This window comes from Xyrauchen texanus, chromosome 17 (assembly GCF_025860055.1).
Source record: "Xyrauchen texanus isolate HMW12.3.18 chromosome 17, RBS_HiC_50CHRs, whole genome shotgun sequence".
Lineage (NCBI taxonomy): Eukaryota > Metazoa > Chordata > Actinopteri > Cypriniformes > Catostomidae > Xyrauchen > Xyrauchen texanus.
This window is the reverse complement of record NC_068292.1, coordinates 41,500,858-41,507,752: the sequence shown is the minus strand read 5'-3', so window position 1 is coordinate 41,507,752 and position 6,895 is coordinate 41,500,858.

Here is a 6,895-nt window from a genome sequence, read left to right as displayed (position 1 = left end):
TTAACCATTTCAATATTTATTGTGAATTTATTTATTTATTTACTTACAACTGTCCCACAGTTGTGCCGTCATTTCCACCACACCAAACAGTTTTGCCCCTAACATTTTATTTATTTATTTATTTATTTGAGTAAACTTTAGATGAGACTTCAAACAGGTGATTTTTGAAGAAAATAAAGAAAATTCCAGGTAAATATCACAATCATTTCCAATCAAGCTGTGATTTTGCCAAACTATACAAATAGTGTGAAAATATTATTTAATTGTGTGTATTTAGGGTGCATAAAATGTTAGCTACGAAATTAGACCAGACATAAAAAGGAGTCTGTTTTTTTACAGCAAAAACTTGAGATATGTCATTTCCACCATATAATTCTATGAAACACAATACAGGAATTTTCTGGAAATGACACTGTGGTGGAAATTTTCATGACAAAAAAAAAAAAGACAAATGTAATGCTTGTACATCAACTGTTGGACATATTAGCAGACAAATAGTGTGAGAGTGCCTAAAACGTGCTCCATGTTGAAAACACCCATCTGTAGATCATGAACATTATATGTAATATATGTCATGAAAAGTTTGGATGGCATTCTGCATGCACCACAAACTAAATGCATGTAATTCCCATAGCACATGCAATCTGTGTCCATTACCAGAAAACACTAATGACACTTCAATGATACAGGGAGAGGAGAACACTGAATAATGTATGGACGTTATTTCATCATTAACATCAGACAGCAAGCATGGTGTCATTAACTTACACCACTGACTCATATTTTGATTCTAGATTAAAAAAAAATGGCCAAAATTGACTGTATAAACTTTGGTCAGCGTGCAATGAAACTGAAAACAAAGCAAACTAAGTACACAAGTCTGGTCAAAGGAACACAGCGCCGTTTAGTGGCTCAAGGATGTTAGTGCAGGGAAATTGTGTCAGGGTGCTTTCAGGCCTACCTGTCAAGCATTGCTATATTGCAAATTTAGGATTGTGTATTTGAACAGACGCCTAACCTTAAGTATTATGCCACCTGATACTCGCAGTGTGCTACAGTATTATAGTACCATCTAAGTGCTTTTTTTTTCCGTTAAGGTAAAACCAAGATACAGAAGTTCAAGCCTATTAATCTTCATTGAGTCCCGTTTCCACTTGAATCTCTTGTTAATGAGGGCTTTTACACTTTGAGTGCAGCACTCTAAGTTAGGAATCGCTATAGACGTAAACAGAGTTCTAGGCAGATAATCCAGCCCTCATTTAATTAACGCAATTAAGAACTGCCCTCCCCACATGCATGCTTATCTGGTGCTGTCAGAGCCCGAGATGTAAATGAATTAATTAGCTCTATCTGCTTTCTTCATGATGAGAATATGAAGTGAAGGCTGCAGAATGCATGATCAGCATAATTTTTTTTTTTGATGCAGCGCATTATCTCACTCCATAAAAGAAAGCTGTTCCCACACCTCTGATAAAAGGATATTAGAGGTGTTATTTAAATGTCTTAACTTAGAGGAACAGTTTGGCCAAAAGGAAAGTTTTGTCACTACTCACTCACATTTTGTTTCAAACCCATTTTACAAATTTTCTGTGGATCAAAAAAAAAATTTGTTTTATTATTAATATTATTATTATTATTATTATTATTTTAAGTCACACATTTTGTTTTCCTGATTGTGGTCGTGAAGCTCCAGAAAAAGAAAAAAAAATTCTCCACATGACTCGCACTCTGTATTACAAATCTTCTGATGCAGTACGATAGTTATGTGTGAGAGACCTTGAGAACAGACTTAAATTAAGGTCACTATCAACTCATGTATTTCCCCTACAGACAATGAGCCGTTTACTCAAGAACCGCTGCATCCGGAACATCAGTGAGTTGAACTAGAGAACCGGATCAGATTCAGTCCGCTTTGTGAACCGGTTCATTGTAAAGAATCGGCTCAAAAGAACGATTTGTTCACGAATCAGATCAGTCCAGTTCTCGAATTCCACTCACTGACTCTGATCTTATATAGGCCTGTATATAATTAGTTTTTGGGAAAAACGTAATTGTTCACAGAATCACAGGCCTCTTGTGAGACACAACAATACCACTATCCAATCTTATTCTTAATAATTAATTTTACCAGGCTTTAAAGTAACAAACAGGAAAAGTCACAGGAGGATCAAGTAAATAGAATTGTGTGCAAATACATCTCTATTCCCAAACTATTTTTGAACAATGTATTTTATTCACAGTTTTATATTTATTTTTTTTTTTTACAAAATATGAATATGAACAAATCTGCATACAACAGGTAACACAGATATATACAATTATAAAATTATTTCAAAATAATCCAAATAGAAACAACTACAGCAACTAAAAGTCACTCCTTAAATATGTAGTTGATTCATACAGTATATTGATTATGATTTTAAAAACCTAAAGGCTTCTGCTTATATGCTTTATGGAAGATTTATTCTCAAATATAAATTGAGTTTACGTGGATTTCTTTACAAAAATAAAAGAGTTCTTCGTTTATAATGGATGCCAGAGCTGGCCATTTTGAAGAAGCTAAAATATGAAATATTTATTATTATTATTATTACTTATTATCTAATTTCCCAAACGTCCATTTGTGTTAGATTCTCATTTTTGTGACTTTACTATTATTTTAAAATTTGAAAAGGACTCATAATCAGTGTACCCAGAATTATTATTATTATTATTACTTATTATTATTATTATTATTACTTATTATATAATTTCCCAAACGTCCATTGTGTTAGATTCTCATTTTTGTGACTTTACTATTATTTAAAAATTTGAAAAGGACCCATAATCAGTGTACCCAGAATTATTATTATTACTTATTATTATTATTATTATTATTACTTATTATATAATTCCCCAAATGTCCGTTTGTGTTAGTTTCTAATTTTGTTGTCTTTACTGTTATTTTAAAATTTGAAAAGGACTCATAATCAGTGTACCCAGAATTATTATTATTACTTATTATTATTATTATTATTATTATTATTATTATTATTATTATTACTTATTATATAATTTCCCAAACGTCCATTGTGTTAGATTCTCATTTTGGTGACTTTACTATTATTTAAAAATTTGAAAAGGACTCATAATCAGTGTACCCAGAATTATTATTATTATTATTTTGGACTGGTAGTGTATTATATTATACATTCACAAAATCCTGTATTTTTCTGTTGCCAACATTTGGTATATCTGTGAGAACCAAAAGCACTATTCAACAGTATTTCTAACAGGATAAGCAGTTTCTCATAGTATAAAGCAGCCGAGGGCATTTGTGGTCATACAGCCGGTAGCTCCATCCTACTCATTAAGATCAGAACAATTCCGGCCACCAGTCCCAGAAACCCCACAATAATCCCGACCATCAGCAGTCCTGTCTCAACCTCTTGAGGGTCTTCTTGCTTCACCTCTGTGCGATCACACACACGAGTGTTCAATAATGTACAGAATGAATGATAGTTTTATGTACTTACTTGCAACTGAAATCAGAGGTTTTTATTTTTTATTATAAATTGTATTGTAATTGTACATTACAAAATTATAATGCTACAGCAACAATTTTGTATTAAATATACGTTTACATACATACATACAAACAAAATTGACTCTTGTGAATTCATTCAACAAAAAGATTTGTTCAGTGTCCGTTCACTCAAAAACAAATTTAACCTATTTTTAAGATTTACCAATTTTTATTTCATAAAAGAATTCCATAAAATTTAACTGAGTAATATTTAACTAATTTAAATGCATATAGCTTGATCTTAAGAATAGGCTAAATTACCTGGAAGCTCAGCGGGTACTCACGCTGACTACCACACCTGGAGTCACGAGTTCGAGGATGTGCTGGGTGACTCCAACCAGGTCTTCTAAGCAACCAAATTGGCCCGGTTGCTAGGGAGTGTAGAGTCACATGGGGTAACCTCCTTGTGGTCACGATTATGGGTTCTCGCTCTCAATGGGGCGTGTGGTAAGTCGTGCGTGGAGTGCGAAGAGTAGCATGAGCCTGCACATGCTGCGAGTCTCCGGGGTGTCATACACAATGAGCCACGTGATAAGATGCGCGGATTGACGTCTCAGAAGTGGAGGCAACTGAGACTAGTCCTCCGCCACCCGGACTGAGGTGACTAACTGCGCCACCATGGGGACCTACTAAGCAGTGTGATTTGGGAAAAAAGGGGAGAAAAGAAGAACAAAATGAAGAAGAATAATGGAGGGACAAGTCGAAAAAAATTTTTGTGGTAATCAACATTATACCCAAAAACTGTAGATCGAGCTTAACTTTTTTGGATCCCAGAATATCCCTTTAAGAGCCTGTCTGTGTTTTAAAAATATGACCTGAGGACAACAAACCCCCAAGTGTCTCCATTATCATATCACGCATTTTAGTATTATTAGGAAAACTATATTGTGTTTAAAAGTTCTTCTAAATCACCTACTGCGCTTTTTTTCTGCACTGTTTACACAAGGTCCATGAAGTGCTGAAAGTGCTTGAATTGAGCTTTTTTAGAAGTTCTGTACATGGAAAATCACCTTGTTTTGTTAAAAAGTGCTTGAGGTTAAAACGGAGCATTTCTTCCATGTAAAGAGTCTGTTAAAGTAAGTAGATGTTTAGCAGACAAGTACGCTTATTACAGAGGCAAACGCCCTGGAGTAACTGCCCAAATCAATAAATGTGGCGTGTGAAATTGTTTCGATGTTACTATCCCTTTAACACTGATTCATAGTCTGTGACCTCAAATGTTCAAGTGGCTTTATTAGGCCATCTGCTCTCGTTTAGAGGTCTTATCATTGAACTCCTGTGGATAATTTTGTCCTGCAATGCAATGAGGAACATTGTAGAAGCATGTGCTGGTGGAGTGGTGTGCTTGAGAGGTGCAGATCACTGGCAGTCCAGTCTGCTGCAAACTCTGGTGAGCATCGCCTCACTCTGTAGCATCCGCGTGCCAGAGTTCCACAGCATTAAACTCCAACTCAAATCGTGCATCCTCCATCACCATATGGCAGTAGCATCAAATGCTTGGCCCCTGAGAGAGTCACACTCTGTTTAACTACCCAGATACCCAGATCAGAAATGATGGGTGGCTTGGGGCACCGAAACAAAAGTAACACAAATATCCTGTGAAATGTAAAATACAATGGTAAAAATATTTCCTCTAATTTTATTTATAACATCTGGTTATTATTTTTGATGATTTAAATATTTTTGAAAATTATTTACTATTTATAAACTGCTTGTTCTTTTAATTCTTGAATAGAATGTTATACATAATATTCTGTTCCAGGTCTAGTTATGCATGAGTAATGTTCATTTTATGGATAAAATTAATTTAATTTCAATCATTAGATTAAATTAAAAATCTATTGATCTGGTTTGAAAAAAATTGCCCTCATTGAAGTAAAAAAATTATTATTAAATAAAACCTGTAAACCAGATCCAGGGGCAAATATTGTTTAACTACCACTTAAAATGGTCATGCTTGGGGCACCGAAAGTACCACAAATGCCCACTCTATATAAAACGTTTTAGTTTTTAAACATCTGTTTAAGGCCAGCAGCTGAATGTCACGAGTCAGCTGGGAATTTACTGGTATATTTACTTCCTCCTCAACTATCATGATTGTGTTGGTAAAGTTTCCTAATGCCTGAAAGAACGTGGAGTGCTTATGTGTGATACATAGATTTGTTCTTCAAGTTCCGGTACTCAAACCTTGTTTGTGTCACTATATTAAATCAAAAGTAGTACTTTTGCAGCACTTGTAAATACAATTTTCTGCCAACAGCAGCAAATCTAGTATTTTTTGTTCAGCATACATCAGCTGTGCTAAGAATAGAAATGACAATTTCACACCCTTCACTTGTTGTATTTGTATTTTCATCCAAATAAAAACCAATGTGTAATACAGAGTGCATAAACTCTTAACTATACCGCAGATACTGAATAGGTTTCTCTCTCTCTCTCTTTCACACACACACACACACACAAACAAACACTATCACTCTCTCTCACACACACACACACAAACACTATCACTCTCTCTCTCACACACACACACTCTATCACTCTCTCTCACACACACATACACTCTCTCTCTCACACACACACACAACACTATCACTCTCACACACACTCCCTCTCACACACACTCCCTCTCACACACACACTCTCTCTCACAAACACACACTCACTCTCTCACACACACTATCACTCTCTCTCTCACACACACACTCCCTCTCACACACACACAAACACTCTCTCACACTCTCTCACAAACACACACTATCACTCTCTCTCTCTCACTCACACACACACACAAACACTATCACTCTGTCTCACACACACTCTCTCACACACACAAACACTATCACTCTCTCTCTCACACACTTTCTCTCTCTCTCACACACACTCTCTCTCTCACACAAACACACACAAACACTATCACTCTGTCTCACACACACACTCTCTCTCTCACACACAAACACTATCACTCTCTCTCTCACACACTCTCCCTCTCACACACACTCTCTCTCTCTCTCTCTCTCACACACACACACTCTCTCTCTCACAAACACACACAATCACTCTCTCTCTCTCTCTCACACACACACACAAACACTCTCTCTCAAAGACTTTTAGAAAAGCAATGCAAATAAATATAAAATGAGAGAAGGAACAGCATCATAGCATAATGCAAACTATATACAGGAAATACGTAACATTGTTTAATAAATATTCATTCTATTGCTTAAATGCAATGCCTCTACAATTCCCCAGAAATCTAATTTGTCTTAAGTTGACATTCAACCTAATATCTTTTCAAATACTATATATAATGTATAACAACTGAGTCTA